This window comes from Schistocerca gregaria, chromosome X, assembly GCF_023897955.1.
Source record: "Schistocerca gregaria isolate iqSchGreg1 chromosome X, iqSchGreg1.2, whole genome shotgun sequence".
Lineage (NCBI taxonomy): Eukaryota > Metazoa > Arthropoda > Insecta > Orthoptera > Acrididae > Schistocerca > Schistocerca gregaria.
Window position 1 is genome coordinate 319,436,550 of NC_064931.1, and position 18,115 is coordinate 319,454,664.

General features: G+C 39.7%; 1 protein-coding gene across 2 annotated transcripts in view; it reads right to left on the bottom strand.

Moving 5' to 3' along the window:
- The window catches only part of LOC126299208 (uncharacterized), a 397,182-nt gene that overhangs the window by 328,558 nt on the left and 50,509 nt on the right, over nucleotides 1–18,115 (bottom strand). The gene's annotated exons all lie outside the window — the stretch shown is intronic.

Consider the following 18,115-nt stretch of genomic DNA (forward strand, 5'->3'; position numbering starts at 1 on the left):
AACCCAATAAGGGTTGTCTGCCATATCTCATAGTTGACATGCGTAATAAAGAATAGAGAAATAATACCATACCTTAGGAGAGAGTGACTGACAAATATAAAGTGTCAGGAACAGTCTCTCCGTTGCTGCAATTTTCCCAGGACACGTCACGAATCTAGGACAATCGCTTATTTGGTTGTTTAAATCACGCAAATATCAAACTGGCCTTCTGGGAGCATGAAATCCGACGCGAATGGCAAGTACGAAATTTGGAACGACTGACACTGTCAGGGAACGGTATGGTGGTACCTTTGAGACGAACGTCGGTAAGGTGCTACACTATGAGACAAAACAGTTTGTGGACTGAAGCTCTTCTTCTATTGCGTAGAAAAACATAATATCTTGAACCTTATGGCGCAAGGTATAACCAATGACAAGCTAGTAAAATTCAAGTGAACTACGGAGATAGAAAATACAGCAAAACCTTGTCACCATTGGAGTGACTGGTGAATCAGCCAAAATGTGTAGAAGTAATAAAGCCACCGTGCAAGAGTGTAAATTCTGGAAAATTGTAAAAAAAAAATACCACTGCCAGATCTTAATACCATGACCTTGTAGATGGATATCCCCGCGTGAGCGTAGAAGCTTCTATTTTAATTTGAGTGAGTTGAGATAGCAACGATTAGTCTCTTAAATATTAAAATTTAATTTTCTGACGGGGGGGGGGGGGGGGGGGGTGTTGGTGGGTGGAGAGAGTAGAGAGTATGGGGGATTTTAAGTAAGTAAGATGGTAGGACGTTACCTTAACACTATCATACGCACTGAGTATCCTTACCACCAGTAGCTCTGTTAATGCACTACTCGGATGTAACTACAGTGTATTTACTGGCTGTCAGCAGTTCCTAAAAGAAGGTAAATCACATATTAATATCGTAACGAAATGTTCGTAAATATGTAGAAAAATGTGCTAAACTGAAAGCAGAAGTTTGTTGGCACATTACTGCTTTGATTCCAACAATGTGTAAATGCAGGGCATTAGAGCTTGAACGACGTCGTGCCGGCAGGCTTCCAGTGACCTTCGGGGTGTTTTTAGGATTTTACGCTCGTAATTTCTCTACTGATGTTGCTATATGCTTTATTGCTGAATCCCTCTTTTTTGAGCTATACAGTGGTTCACAACCTCTGGGTAATTACCCTCTCACGACTAATATGAGTCTTTCTAAGGTGTACATAACCAAAAGGGTATACTTTGTTTCAGTCACGAAATTAAATTATTTTTAAAACATCATTAGTGTTATCACCAATTTGTAAGTCTTTAATACTGATCATGCAAGTTGTCAATAGTTACTTTTTCCTCAGTTACTAGCATTACAGCATAACACCATGCAGTGGTGGTCACAGGCACCTCACGCAGACACCCATTCCACACGTACTTTGTACATAGAACTGTACATCTGTGAAATTAAAAGGATGGCCTACGTAAAAACTCTAAATGTCTCATGAAAATGCCTTCTGCAAGTTGTAGATAGTTCCTGATACACTAGAAATTGTTTCATTACTTACGTTGAAACAGATATATGAACTAATTGCCGGGACAACATTATATTTCTGTATACAGAATTACCATCATTATGGTTGTTATTAGAGCGATCAGTCACAAAGCGTTATGAGTTTGAGGTCTTGCAATGTCTGCCACTAAGAAGTAAGGAGCCCAGCAGTCAAGTGATTTTCAGACAACAATATAGTGCACACATTTTAAGTAGCTTGATTTCAAATGGGGATGCAGGGTGTCGGTGAAGCAAATGTCGTTAGGTAGATGACCAGCGCCGAGAAAGAACGTTTTGTAGCAAGTGTGGATAGTTAGCTCTCATGACTGTGTTATAGGTAGCACTCGTTATACACCAGGATTTGCTTCATCATTCATTATAGCACGCATACACACACAAACTAAATATCATTCACCTTTAATCATTTTAAAAACAAAAGTTTTCATTGAAAATTCTTCCTCACTTTTTTTTATTTCAGTTAGGCGTTAACGTAATGATGTGATGGCGGCGGGGGAAAGCGGTTGAGAAGTGGGAGTGGTGATGGGATGGGGCAATTACTAGAAAATATCTTATTTCACTCAGGGGTCATTGTCTAAGAAAGGTTGAGAAGCACTGAGCTGCTTTTAAACAGCGACACGTTTTATGAAAGACTAACGCAACTGCTTCCTTTGGACAGGCGGAGTCCCACAGCTCATAAATATTTGAAGGAAGTCATATTTGGTAACTAACAGGAGCTGCTGATGGAATAAACCTTCATTTACTACCCGTTTATATCAACCGATCATCATTAAGTTACATAAAAGTATGCCACTATTAAAACTTGCTAATACAGTCAGTGGTAAACTTACTATGCTGCCAATATTCCGATTGAATCATCCGGTGTGGTGTGCAGGCTGGCATATTAGTCCAAATGTAAACAGCGTAGTAATTCTTATTCAAGCATAAGGACTTTTTACTCGTGTTGGAGCAACATTTTCAGCCGAATATGAGGCGCCGGCGGCAGGGGCTGTATGCTTCCTCGCCAGCGTTCGAAGAAAACAACGATTAAGTGGCTGCCAGGAGCGATGACGTCAGCAGGCCGCGGCCGCGTGTCAAACGCTGCTGTTTTTAAATGGCCCGTCCCTCTGGTGGCGGGTTTTCACACCTGGCCGTTGTGCAGCATGAACTCAAGCATCTCAGATATTCACTTCATATGTGTATTTTTAAAGTAATGTTGCAAGCCTCTTGCCACTACTGTGTATCTGTTCGCCATCTTAAGTAATGAAATATTGTGTATACCCAGCTCAAGATATACTTGTCTCTCCTTCATAGTTTCATTGTTTTCAGTAATTTAATATTTTCATTCCACCTCTTTATATTCTCCCGAAGACTTTTCAGAATAGATTTCTTTATTTCAGTAAATTCTATCCCACCTCAATTGTCGTTGAGTTGAAATTCTCGCCATTTGTTTAATAGCGCCATCTACATATATTTTGCAGGTTGCTTAACTTCCTTTGTTAAATCATTATCTCTTGCGCCTTAGCTTTATTCTGCATAACCTTCTCATCAGAATATTCTGAAATTGTTATTTCAATCTGCAGTAGCTCTCTTCTCTTACATGAAGTCTGACATTATACTTACCTCAATTCCAGTCTGATGAGTGTGTGTGTCTTTCTAGATTTATTTATATTTTGTGGTCTGCATCTTACAGAATCTATAGCTCTTGGAATCCGAAAATTATTCCTTACCATAATTTTGTAAATTTTATTTTCATTTTATAAAAGGTAGTCAGTTTCAGCTTTTGTACCAGTTAATGCTTGTTAACTACATTTTGTAGTTGTTTTGCTGTATGAAAAACTATTAGCCTTGTGGTGGACTTTTCCACTGCAGTGCACAGCCGTTATTGTCGTTTCCTTGAGATTTTCAATCAGTCCTGATGCTGCACATGCACGTAGCCAACTTCAGTGGACAAACGCCAATGTTGCTATGCCCTGAGTGCATTTATAGCTTCAGGACTGACTGAAAACGCCAAAGACGTGACTATTAATATATGTTCATTGCAGCTGACATTCGCAAGACTGGGTGAAGGAAAAACATATTTTCCTTTTTGGCGAATTCTCCGAACGTGTGAACTTGGCCGGTCCTGATACCTTATATGAAGCATCTGAATGAAGAATAGTTCATAAATATTGGTGCTTTTTGGTATTATAATATCAAATTACTTTCCTGTAGTGCGATTTGCATTCATTTATCAACTTCCTTAGCTGTTCATGTGTATCTTGGGCCCCATAGTTAGAATATGAGTTAATTAATGCATCGAATCTAATGATTTCCATGAAATATCTCTTTAACTGTAAAACAAATCTTAATATTGTGTCTTCATTCCTTCAAATTGTATAGCAGTATTATAATGTTCTTGTTGTATCACATACTATGCCAGAATTTCTTTCCTGCTCACCTTATCGGTATTAACCCAAATGACCCGATTTATATTGTATTTATATATTGGTTCACGACAGTATGATAACCGTAAAATGTCCCCCTTGATATCACTTAGCTTCCCTATCACATCCAATTATATTTTTTATGGTCCAGATGTCATTAAATTACTGTCCATAAGTAAAAATTAATTGAAGAACGTGAGTGTCTAAAGTCCAAGATACTATTTAGGAAAAATTTGCGTGTGAAGCACTGGGACAAAAGACAAAAGCAGAAGGTGGCCTTTAACCCTAAGCCATTGCCTGAGTTCCTTCAGTAAACTGCTCCCAATATTTCTTCATTCCGGCTGAAAGACAGACATCGCTGTAACTGGCATGTAGTACCTAATATACACTAGCTAGATGTGTTCCGAATCGTTTGATGAGACAGGTGAAGGCATTATGTTCACAGCAGTCTCAGCACATTATAGACTGCTTCTGAACCAACAGTCATTAAATCTTTAAGTCACCCTAATAGCGTACGTAGTACACATTGACAGAGTTTGTTCAAATGGTTCAAATGGATCTGAGCACTATGGGACTTAACATCCGAGGTCACCAATCCTCTAGACCTTAGCACTACTTAAGTGTAACTAACCTAAGGCCATCACTCACATCCATGCCCGAGGCAGGATTCGAACCTGCGACCGTAGCAATCTCGCGATACCGGACTGAAGCGCCTAGAACCGCTCAGTCACAGCGGACGGCGACTGATGTCGTTGTTTGCTGGTCTGATTAACAAACAGTTCATTCATATTTGATCTCCAAACAGCAAAACATGATAATTTTGGCCCGTGGCACTTCTGCGCGACGCAAACTTCTGGACTGGACGCCATGAAGTACCTTAGCTGATGTCCTTAATGTCCACTGAAGTTTACTTAAGAATTAGCCGTCTATTTCAGTATTCACCATCTGGACCCGTGCAAAGCATACAACTCAATAAATAATCCGAGCTCGCGTCTTCATCTGGCGTAAATATCAAGGAAGGCAGGGAGGAAGGAAGATTTAGATTTTAACTTCTCGTCGGCAGTGCGGTCATTAAATACTGAACACAAGTTTTGCTTACGAAATGATCACAGTATACTGATAAAATAGGTCATATTTATCAATAATATACAACCGGTCCCTCATAGAAAGGTCCATACCTAAAGACTGGAAAATTGCTGAATTCACACCAATACCCAATCCGCTAAATTACAGGCCAATATCGAATGGTTCGAATGGTTCAAATGGTTCGAATGGCTCTGAGCACTATGGGACTTAACATCTGTGGTCATCAGTCCTTTAGAACTTAGAACTACTTAAACCTAACTAATTTAAGCACATCACACACATCCATGCCCGAGGCAGGATTCGAACCTGCGACCGTAGCAGTCACGCGGTTCCAGACTGAAGCGCCTAGGACCGCACGGCCACACCGGCGGGCTGGCCAATATCACTAACATCGAATTGCAGTAAGACATAGTCAGCACGGATTCAGAAAATATCATTCTTGTGGAACACAAGTATGTTTTTATACTCATGAATTAATGAGTGCTATCGACAGGGGATGTCAAATTGATGCCATAGTTTTAGATTTCCAGCAGGCTTTCGACACCGTCCTTCGCAAGCGCCGTCTAACCAAACGGCGTACGTATGCAATATCGCCTCAGTTGCGGCACTGGATTCATGATCTCCTGTCGGAAAGGTCACAGTTCGTAGTAATAGACGGAAAGTCGTCAAGTAAAACAGATGTAATACCCAGCGTTGCCCAAGGAAGCGTTATAGGCCCTTTATTGTTCCTGATCTATATAAACGACATAGGATACAAAGTATCCGTCTTATGTTATTTGCAGATGTTGCTGTCATTTACCGTCTTGTACAGTCATCAGATGACCTAAACGAATTGCAAAATGATTAAGATAAGATATCTGTATGGTGCGAGAAGTGGGAATTGACTCTGAATAAAGAAAAGTGTGAACTTATTCACATGATTACTAAAAGAAAGCAGCTTAATTTCGATTACACGATAAGTCACACAAATCTGAAGGCTATAAATTCAACTAAAGACTTAGGGATTACAATTATAAATAACGATCACATACATAATGTTGTGGGTACAGAAAACCAAAGATTGCGATTCATTAGCAGAACACTCAGAGGGTGCAATAGACTTCTTACACCACGCTTGTGCGCTCTGTCCTGGAGTATTGCTGTGCGGCGTGGGATACGCATAAAGTGGGACTGACGGATGACATCGAAAAAGCTCAAAGAAGGTCAGCTATTTTTGTATTATCGCGAAAAAGTGGAGATAGTGCCACAGCCATGATACGTAAATTGGAGTGGCAATCACTAAGCCTTTTTCGTTGCGACGGGATCTTCCCACGAAATTTCAATCATCAGTTTTCTCCTCCGATTGCGAAAACCTTGTGTTGGCACCCACCTACATACGGAGAAATGATCATCACGATAAAACAAGAGAAATCAGGTCTCGCACAGAAAAATGTAAACGCTCCTTTTTCCAGTGCGCCGTTCGAGAGTGGAACGGTAGAGACACAGCTTGAAGGTGGTTCATAGAACCCTCCTGCCTGGCACTTTATTGTGAATAGCAGAATAATCACGAAGATGTAGATGTAGAAGGAGGATAGGGACAGGCATCGTCCGTGCCATTTCCCAAGGAACCGTCCCGCCATTTACGTTACTAGCAAATTTCACAGCCTCACATGAAGAACAATGGATTCGTGACCTGAGTTCTACTTCTGCACAGGTTCAAGGACTTCTTTCTAACACATCATATTGGTAGATGGCTATAGAAACTCACTCTGCCGCTCCGATACGACAGGGTGCCAACAGGCTCGACACATGTACTGCATTCGCATTACAACTGGGAACAGATAGATGACATCCGTGGCAACACAGAGGCACTAATTATGGTGATATTCAGCTGCATAGTGCTCTACCGTTCTTTTTGCCATTACATGTCAATAAGAAAAAAAATGTTTTGGTTTACTGTACGAGCAAGGTGGTGAAAATAAAGGTTTAATTTAGTAATTTTAAGAATCCCCTCTCGAAAACCGAGTAAGGTGGTAAAGGGGTTAACATAATTGTTTGCACTGTGAACTATCACATCTAGATGTATGTTTGATATTGGTTTCTCTAAACAAAGGAAACGAGAACGTGACTGATTTCATTCAGTATGACACTGCTGACCTTGCCCCGGATCTGTAGCGAATTGTGATAATTCCTATCTCTATTGACACGATGTCAACGAGATGAAAACTTCAGTTCTACTCTGTAGTTTAAAAGCAGGGAATCATTTGAAAATTATCTGTTCTTCTTTTATTATCTTACGGAGTGAAAGTTATCGTCGGTGATAAAGCTTTTATTATAAAAGATAACATTTTAAAATTTATAAATATTTAACGGATTTTTATGTGTTAAACCATATTCGGATATGAGTTCAGTGGAGAGCTTTCCGCGACGGAAATGAGCGTAGAATGGGGTGTTAGTGTGATTGTGAAGCATCCGTTTTTGACTTTAGCGTTAATAGAATAAAGTGGATATTGACCTGATGGTTGGGTAGAAGACACGATCTGCAGTACGGATAGCGCGATAATGCCGAAAGTTTTAACTGAAGTTGCAGCAATTAGCGACAATTTAGCTGTTACTTTTGTAACGCATTTGTTTAGGGTATGTCGCTCACTCCATCATTGTAATTTGCTTAAACTGCACATGTATGTTTTCACAATCCTGGAAGCAGAATATAACCTTCAACCTTTGGTTCTCGTCTTTAGTTTCCATTCTGCTGATCGATAATATCCGATGATATTACAACCAAATCTGATGACGAGTGATAATGACAGCTGATTCATGCAACCTGGAGAACATGAAGGACATATCATTCCGATGCCACTCACGATTGTACAATGGTCACTAAATATCTTGGCGCCAATGCCTGTATAATTAATTCATGACAGGTACTGCAAATCGCTTACTTTTTCTTATTGACTGATCTAGTGCTAAAAATGCAGTGCACTTCAGAATTAGCGGTATATTAAATCATAATATAATGTAGTGGCAATGAATGAACGCAGTGACCTGAATGCTTAGAATAGTCATATATTCCTGTTACCGGCAAATGTCGGTAGTCAGAATTAACATAGCCCTCCTGTGCTTAGCGGTTTCAAGCAGCTCATTCGACTGCCTTTCTGTTCACAGATATAGGAGCGTGGCCTTTAGCTTCGCCTGTGATCACCGTGTTACTTCCCGTTATATTTGTGCCCCTTTATCGATTGATCAGCTCGCTTTCAAACAAGATACCATTCCTGCAGGTCGTTTGAAACACTCGTACAGTGAGTGGGTTTTCATTCAGTACTAGCCTGAATACCGATATGACACTTTCGTAGAACAATAAAGCTATTACAATCTCCAAGGTTCGAAGTGAGATCTCCGTTTATTAGTGAACGTTGTAGCATCATTGATCATTGTAAACACTCTGATACACGTCATTGCCCCCTATCACCCCCTCTCTTGTGGGACCGGCATATCTGCGACTAACGCTATTGCAGTGACTCCCGTCCGAAGTGAAACTATATGCGCGTAAATAGCGTTACGTATGGGAACCACGCCGTTCAACAATGATCTGATTCCCAACTTGGCGGTGCAGCTCAACTTTACTTGACGCAGTTCACTTAGAAAAGCTTTTAACTGTTGTTTAGATCCTTAAAAGCAGAAACACAATATGTAACTTGTACGACTCTATTACGTAATCCTACAAGGAATATTCCTTTCTCTAGACAGAATTACTTAACATGCAGGATCCTATTATTTGATCCTAGAAACAGCAATACCTTCACTAGACACAGCACGTAGCAGTCATGTTAGCTGTCTTTTGGGAAACAGAAATATCTAAAAAATGTTTTACAATGATCCAAAAAACAGTGGTCAACAGAAGTTTGAAAGTTTTAAGATTTTTACTCTAAGTTTGTACATGAATACCCACGTCTACGACATACTTTGCAAAACAATATGAAATTAGTTATAAGGTACACTGTTCTTGTACCTTACATTAAGGTTCCTTAGTTTTATAATTATATATGTAAACTGGGAGGAATGAGTGTCACAATTTGGTCTGTTGCTCGTCTTACATTTTTCATCACACTCACAAAAGGAGCTATATAAAAGGGGTTAAGAGTTTTCATAGTTTTTCCTCAAGCAAATGCTTTCTTTCAAGTTAAATATACATGTTTTAACATGTTAATACTCTCTTGACATCCAAGAGCCCCATTTGGCAGGTTTATACCCTCTCGATATTATCCGTTAGTCCTTAATAATTATGTGCGTCAGTTTTTATGTCGTGGGCCCATGAATGTTTTATATGTTACCTGGGTCGGAGAAGTACAGCATTTTCCTAAATATGATATGAAGGAACTGAATCCTTATATTTCCATGATCTAAAACTGAGAGTATGTAATGACACCCTCATTCATTAAATCATTCAGGTTTCTGTATTAGAGGTCAAAAACAGCCAGTCTTACGTTTTATGATAAGTAAAACATTACATTTCTCTATATTATTTGCACTAAGTTTATTTTTGGTGGTGATCTGTCAGGTTGTTTGCAGCATTCTTTTTTTGGCAGCTTTTGAAATGAATGAAATTACTAACAGTAACTTCCTCTAAGTGTGTAATGTATAACGCAAGAAGTTGTGGCCCTGAAACAAATAATGGGAACACGTTTGTGTATGTGAGTAATTATTCTCCCACAAAAAATTTGTAGTTATGCTTACCTACCAACATCAGTGTAACACAAATAAGCCAATACAAATTAGTTATATAAGAATAGTCAGAATGATACTGAATAGATATTTTTAGGTAATCTATAAGCACTGAATCCACTTTGTTATCTTTATATATTATTTTGTTCCTGAGTTTCTATGCTGCTAAATAACGTACTTAATGCTACATATAATTTTTACTCTGTAGTACCAATTACTTATTTTCCTTAAATAATGTTAGTAATAGACTCAAAGGTATCTTCTTCAGATAAGGGAGTCTAAACTAATCATAGCATCGGCCAAAACACAAATCAGAGCTTTATATATACGGAGGTCAGTGAATTAAAATGTGCGAGAGAGCATATGGTAAAACTCGATCAGCGAAGAGGTGTTCAGGATCTACCTCACACAAAACCATAACTAAGTGGGTCGACTGATAGAGTAAAAATTTATCGATAAAAACATTACTCAAAATTTTAGTAATAATGCCACAAGCACTCTGCTCAGTTGAACTATAGGAAACACATAAGCCAGAGAAGCCAAGGCCGTTTTTAGAATTGTGCAAGCTGAAATACATGCAGCTTCCATCTGATAAACAACAAATAAAATCGCAGGAAAGCGGATAAATGGAAACCGAAAATTCTTGAAATATCTGGTGTAGACATCCTAATCACCTTGAAATAAGGTCTATAACTAAACATTCAAAGTGTTAAAAGACAAGAAGGAAAAAAAGAGACACATGAATCTACACATACGAACAAAATGAATATCGAAATGAAATAATGGAAAAAATATTACGAAGAAAAAATAACAACCTACTAAGGAACATGGATTGCGCTACGATTTACGTGATACTCAGTTCGTCTAGTCGCCGTTAGATATTAGTAGATTCTGTTCAAAATAAAAACTTCTGTATAATAAGGAAACCCATTACTCCTCTCGGCTATATCTGGATACTTTAAGCATTTAAATCCTCAGAGGATGATTTTGGGAGAGTACAGAAGCTGGCACATAAATCGATTGAACTGAAGAAAACTAGAGAGAAGCAGTGCGCTGTTGACGTAAGTGCTTTGGAAGCATCAGAATGAGGGCTATGGTTATGGAAACTATTCTACACACTTGCAGGAATGAAATCACCATGTATGAGATACGATATAAACATGTTAGTGATTGAAATTTAATGTGCCCATGAAGGGAAGGAATTCACAGAACTTCGTTGTTAGCTGCTATTTTTGTATTTTAAATATTAATGATACCTATAGAAATGTGCTTAATAATCATGTAGTGTTTGCAGCAATTCATATGGTATACGAATTCCAACAGTGCATTGGCAGCCAAAGCTCTCGGAGAAAGACTTTATTCTATCTGAAACTCCTTGCTATATTAGCCAAGGTAGCTAACGTAACTACTGATATTTTTGTCATAGTGAGTTAAGTAGCCAAAAGAGATCCCTTAATTTCTCGATATAAGTTTCTTGAATTCTTAGGTCTGTCTTTCTTATCGACCATTAATTCTATCAGTTTTGAAGGGGCCCCTGGACATATGTTAATCTATGAAACAATGTGTAGACTTATCTATATATTCGGAAGAGTTTTCATGAGGGTGACAATGAGTGCGTAAAACTTGCGTCCAGATTAAGTAACAAGATTATATTTGAGAATAGAATAACAGTTACATTCACCAAATTAGACGAATAGTAAATACATCACTGAAAGACATCACAACGAGTATAAAGAAGAAACCTGAACCATATAGGATGTTAACTTTTATAAATGGTAAGGTATGAAATTTGCCCTAATACGTCAACAGGTGTGTGACACGGAACAGCTCCATCTACACAACGCTGTAACAGAGATTAATGTTTACAAAGTATTAAAATTTAAGATTCGGTAGACTCTTATAAGTCGGACATATTAATTAAGTGTACGATAGTCGAGGAAAGTCGCTACACCATGCTACTTGAATTTAACTCAGACAGATTGCCGTCAAAAATATTAATAGAAAATCTTTACTATTTTATTTATTAAATTTATTTCATGGTGATTAAAAGAGTTATGAAATTGGACACAGGTCCTGTGTTTAGGATTTAATATAATATAGACGTTGACATCAATTAAGAGGAATAGGGTTTCATCATCTCCTATGCACGAGGAAAATGAAAGACAGAGCTTGTAAAGCTTAACTGGTGCCCAATACAAAATTTTTAATATTGACACCATATATTAAGAAGCGACATATTTCTGTCTCATAGTAATCTAAAACTTCCCTAATTTAAGAATTTAAATTTTGATTATTGAAGAGAGATGTGATACTCATTACAGTCGGAAACTTAGGCAAAAACTGAATGCTGCTATCCTAGCTCTCAATAATGAGGCAGGTTGTTAGATTTGTTTACACGCACACTATCATTTCCTCTGGGAACCTTTTTTGCAATAAGTCTAGAAATTTGCAGGGAAAGGTCTTAGCCCAGTAAAGGACCGTTAGAACCTTTCATGGAACAAGCCGTTGTTTTGTATCCTTGTCGTCTCTCTGCGTGTAGTCTCTTACGGAGTTTGTGGTTAACAATAAAGACTCATTGTAAATGTACTGCATCATTCATTCAATGAACGCTCAACATCAACACGATTTGTACTTGCTAAACACTGCCATAACAATTATTCACAAAGTTGAATCTATATTGCAAGTTTAATTTTCCCTACAGAACAGACAAAAAGGAGAGAGCACTCCCGGTTCTCAGACACAGTTTGAAAGGCTCCCTAAGGACAGACTCGTTTTATTCTATAGAAGAATTCATCGCAGTAATGTATAACTAATTTGTAAATAATATTTGAGAGATATTTTTGTCGATTTACTTTTTTAGTTTTTTAGTTGTTAATAATTTTAGTGTTTATCTTTGAATTACTTATGTAGTCGTTCGATGAGCGAGAAGCTCTTTCTCACAAGATGCCTCGGAACCTAAAATAGTAACTAAATAAATGCTGTTCCTGTCTAATGATGGAATTATCTATATTTTCATTTCACATCTGTGTTCAGTCATAATTTATTGAAATTTCAGAACCACTGATTTCTATTATTTTAACAACTTACGCAAATGAACACCTCGAGCTACGAAAAGGGGAAAAGGGAACGGGTGGGAGGACTTGGAAAATGTGACTGAGCTCGAATATTCCTAGTGTTTACTCGAGTACTTAACAACGATTAAATTCTAGGAGTACAATGTGTAGCTATGAGAAAAATGTCATTTCCCAACGTAGTTGAGTTTCCACATTACACTGTAAATTATCGGATTTTTAGGAAAAGTGAAATTAAGATGCGCAAACTTCAATCGAATCATATCCAGTGACTCACTGAGGTGCTCAAACAAGCTTACGGGCCGACCACTGCTTTATAATTTCTTTCTATGGAACAGATCCCAGCTGAAAACCCACGCCTTTGAAGTGATGAGAAACACGTGTGTAACTCACCTAGCGGTTGATAGACCACTGACGTGTGTGTGCTACAGACGAAGCAGTCATCATGGTACCTATTTTAAGTTCTGGTTAGTGGCTGTACAACTTAAAGACTCGAGAAGTTTAGCTCAGTAGACGGAACTTGGGAAGCTGTCGGGTGCTGCACCTGCGGCAGAAGACTGCGCTCCTCCGCAACTGTAATGATTACACAAATGTTCCGCACTTCAATTAGTACAAACTCTAAGTTTTCCCATTACAATTTAGAGCTGCAGTAGTTTCAGAGCTGATGAGGGAGCTTACGAAACAGAAACAGATGACACAAAAAAAAGTTCGCCGTAATGAATTGTGGAAGTTCGGATACATTGGAGTACAGGTTGTTCGGAAATTCTCATTAGAAAGCTTCGACGACTTGTAGAGGGGAGCGAGTACATAACATTTTGAACAGGAACCCATGCCCGAGAACTTACTGTTTCCGTTCTACGGCGGTTTCAATTCAAATGTTTAACTCTTTGAGCGGCAGGTAAACACCACTAAAATTTACCCTTGTGGGGCAAGAAAAATGGTTTGCAAATTTCAAATTTCTTTTACTTGTAACACAGTTATTTTATTCTCTTGACATGTTTCATATAATGAATTTGTAAAAATTCACTTAAACAACAACTAAATATGAACATTAAATGTGGCCACTACAGGTAACCACCACCCCATTAGAGTATAGAAATTCGATATTTGGTGGTTGAACTTTGAAATAACTAGTTTTTAATTTTCGTGGTATATCTTGAAACAGTTCTTGCCTACTCTCAGACACAAATGTACTTTGCACACTGAACACATCCATACTGTTCGCACTGGATTTTTCTTTGAACTGCAAACTGCGCATCTTCTAGATGATGAGTGAATTAGTTGATGTTTACTGCTTTCGTGGCGAATACTTTCGTCTACGTATGGTTTGTCTGATCTGATCTATCTTGCTATACTACTTTGGGATACAGAAGCAAAATTGGCTGCCACTGAAACTATTTTATTAGCCAACAAGACTTTTTGTACACCTCTAGACGGAAGTCTTTATTGGAGAACTGCTCCATTTCCATTTCTTTGTGCAGAATGAACACGTTTGTCACACTGCAGTCTAAAAAGTGAAAAAACAATCCCATCCACCATTTCTTGCTTTTTCTGTTAGTAGCATAGTCTGACTTTAGTCGATCAAAATTATTAGAAACTGATTTTTAGTGGGACACTTGAAATGATAGAGGTAATGAATTAATAGAATCAGACGAGTAAAACATATTTGTCTTCAACAAATTCTTTCAGAAAAAATAGAATAGAAAATGGGCTTGGAATCAACCAAATGGAACTAAGAATGTACCGGATATCTCGTAGCGCAACTATGGCTTCTAAGTGGAGGACTTCGGTTCCATTAGCAACACTGCCAGGGATTTTTCCCTGGTGGGTCGAATGGAACGGGCTACAGTAAGCCTCGTGATGCTCACTGAGGTGCTACTGAGAGAGACTAACGGTCCTAGCACAAGAAAATTGACAATGGCTGGGAGAGCGTTGAGATCACCCCACACCATTCCATGCCGTAGTCAGTCACGCCGTTGGCAGCGCATGACACGGCACCTGACGGAGCCGGCTGGCCTATTAGGGCCTGAATTCGGAGCTTAACTGTTTTTCTATCCATACTACAACCATAAAAAGGAAAAATAGACACAAATGAACAAGAAATACTCTCATTGCTATCTCGTCATGTTGAAAAGGGGCCATGTGTATTACGGGAATTTATATAGGACTTGTTAAGAACAGCCGCTTAAATTAAGTGGTATGTGTATGATTAAAATGCAGATTATACGAACACAGAATAAATGAGCAATTTGTTAACAAATGTACTGAAGCAAACAATGAGAGACGGAGCTCAAAAAGTGGTATTTTATCTGAATACTCCTTGGACCACTGGATATCGCAACGCAACGACACCTGTGTTATCGAGGTTAACTTGCATTTTCTGCGCCGTTTAGCAGGGCTCGCTCTGTGTCCAGTCTTGAGAAGTATAATGCAGTATGTGAACATTCTTTAGTCTGTCAACATGCCAAAAGAAAAGACTGAGGAAGCATTGCGAATTTCCTAGAAGCTGGGTTTTCAACGCGGAGGCTGATCGCCGAATTGGCGTACATCTTTTTGATGTTCTAATATTTAGTCACCATCATGAGACACGTAACACTGAAAATCTCCTTCGTGATGGTCGCCCACGGTCAACTTCAGTATCTGTTGACCGCTACCTATAAGAGAGGTACCCCACGGAAAACGCTACAAAATCGTGCTCTGCATTATTGGAGGCAACTGAGAGGCATGGTTCAGCATAGAAGATACGCATGCGTGGTGCGTAACGCAGTTGAGTAAGAGGGTGCCTATAATGGAATTTAAGATGAGTTTCATGCATTTTCCTAAACCGACGAATGCAGAATTTGTCTGACGCGTGATGATCGTTGCAAAGGAGTGTCTATGTGTTCAGCTCCTAATTAATGTCTCAGGTATGTATGCCATGGGATGAAGAGGGAGATAGGTTAGTGATGCTACTATATATCGATATGTGACGTCTCTTATCGCTACCGTAGTAAGTCGTGGGCTGCGCAGTATCGGCAATGGGTTGAGATTACAAGACGATAATAGACAAACTCGTCGCGCGCACGACGTGAACTTCTGTCTCCACAAGACAGGAGCCAAAGCAAGACATTGAGCTGCCGTAAATGGTAAAGTGAAAGCTATTCATAATGATTGTCTCGGTATCTTCGGCCGACGTTTGTGTAACGATTTTCCAGACATTTCACTAGCATGATTGACTGGTATTGTCAAAGTTTCGCCCTCCATTGTTGGTGGCGGACTGCAGTCAAGACAGCTGCCAGAGATTATATGAAACTGTCGCGCTAAAGTCTTAGGCTTTTCCCTTCTCGTTACCGTAGTGGTTCTCCCCTTACTACCTGTAAAGCTCGTTTGCTGCATAACGGGAATAAGGGTTCCTTTACCTTGAGGCCTTCTTCTATCTTATTGAATATATCGTCATATTAGTAGATTTATGCGTCTTCCCTGAAAACACGTGATAAAGACTATTTGCAAAGCGTCTGAAAAGATCAAACGGTGTCTCAGATGCGCAAAGTGCAGAACGGACCTATTCACACTGTCGGGAATGCATTGCACACCGTCTGTATTGGGGAAGTCAATGTTGTAGTAATTATCGAATAACAACGGTGTTGCAGGTCGGGCTAGGTGGAGAAATCGGCCGTAGTGGAGCATTGCTCTGTGAGACCGACCATATAGAAAATTCGCCAACACGGAGACTCTCGCTGTGGGAAAGATATAACGCGCTCGCTTGCCAGTGGCAGCCACAGAAAATCACAAACATGAAAATTATTTCAACAATAATGAAAAAGGATCAAAGTAAACCAAATCTGGATCCTTGCGAAGTGGCGGACGACCGCTTCAGGTAGCGAGAGAAGAACTTCTACGGTAATGAATAGGGAAAAGGCCTTAGATGTAGGGCGACAGGTGCATATAATCTCCAACTGCGGGATCGATTCCAGCCCGCCACCAGTAACGGAGGGTGAAATTTTGACCATTTAACGATGCCAGCTACTGATGATAGCGCAACGTCAGGAATATCGTTAAACAACCGTGCGTCGTAGAGCTCAAGACAGAAGCCAAAATGCAGTACATCAACAAGTGGTCATGAAATCCTTAACAATTTCATTCTACAGAGGATGGGTGGGACCTGTAGCAACTTGTATGCCTTCGTAGGAACCTTTCCACACAGTGCGTAAGCTGAAGAGGGTGCCGTCGAACAGTGAGAACTGAGCAGCCGTTTCTCTAAATCACTGTGTGAAGATCAGATAAGGTGGAAACGATCCTGTAACAGTACATTGGAGGAACACGTTAGTGACTGTTACCCATCAGCATATTTTAGTTTCACTGAAGAGCCAAGATGTTGAATTCGGTGCATACAGTCGTTATTACGATTATTGTTTGGTTTTCTTTCCCCGGTAAAGATACTGTTCTAGTTTTGAAAGTTCGTCTTTTCCTTCCTTTCTACTCTTCTACCCACAGACGATCGTTACAGGCCAATTTATGGGGAACTCTGCGAGGCAGCCAAATGAAAACGAGATAGACGAGGAAAAGTAAGTTCAAATGGTTCAAATGGCTCTGAGCACTATGGGACTTAACAGCTATGGTCATCAGTCCCCTAGAACTTAGAACTACTTAAGTCTAACTAACCTAAGGACATCACACAACACCCAGCCATCACGAGGCAGAGAAAATCCCTGACCCCGCCGGGAATCGAACCCGGGAACCCGGGCGTGGGAAGCGAGAACGCTACCGCACGACCACGAGATGCGGGCAAAAAGTAAGTAAACTGTTTATTATATGGAAATCAGTCCCCATAACTCTGAACACATTTATCCCACTGTGCGACAAGACGGTCGATATATTAATGTGAAAATGCCTGCTGTTGCCCACGGAACCATGGTTGTGTCCAGAAGTGCAATTCTTCGTCCGAAGCAAGTCAACGTCCATCGATGTCCTACTTCAAGCATCCAAAGTATGGCTATGGAATGGTGACAGATCGAGACTGTATGAAGGATGTGTAACGCTTCCACGGGGACACTCTGCAAAACAAGCGCGCTGGCAATTCCAAACGTCTAGGAATATTGACGGGCGGCTTCCTTCAGTTGCCTGATAATGACCGCTAACATGTTGTCAAAGTTGTTGCAACGACGCTGCGAAGCCGTCACATATCTTACATACAGTCCCGATCTCTCCCCATGTGATATAAAAATGTTTCAATCCCTGAAGAAAGACATTCGTGGCCGTGGCTTCGGACGAAGGGGTGCACGCCTCGATACAATCATGGTTCTGCAGACAACTGCGAAAATTTTTCCAT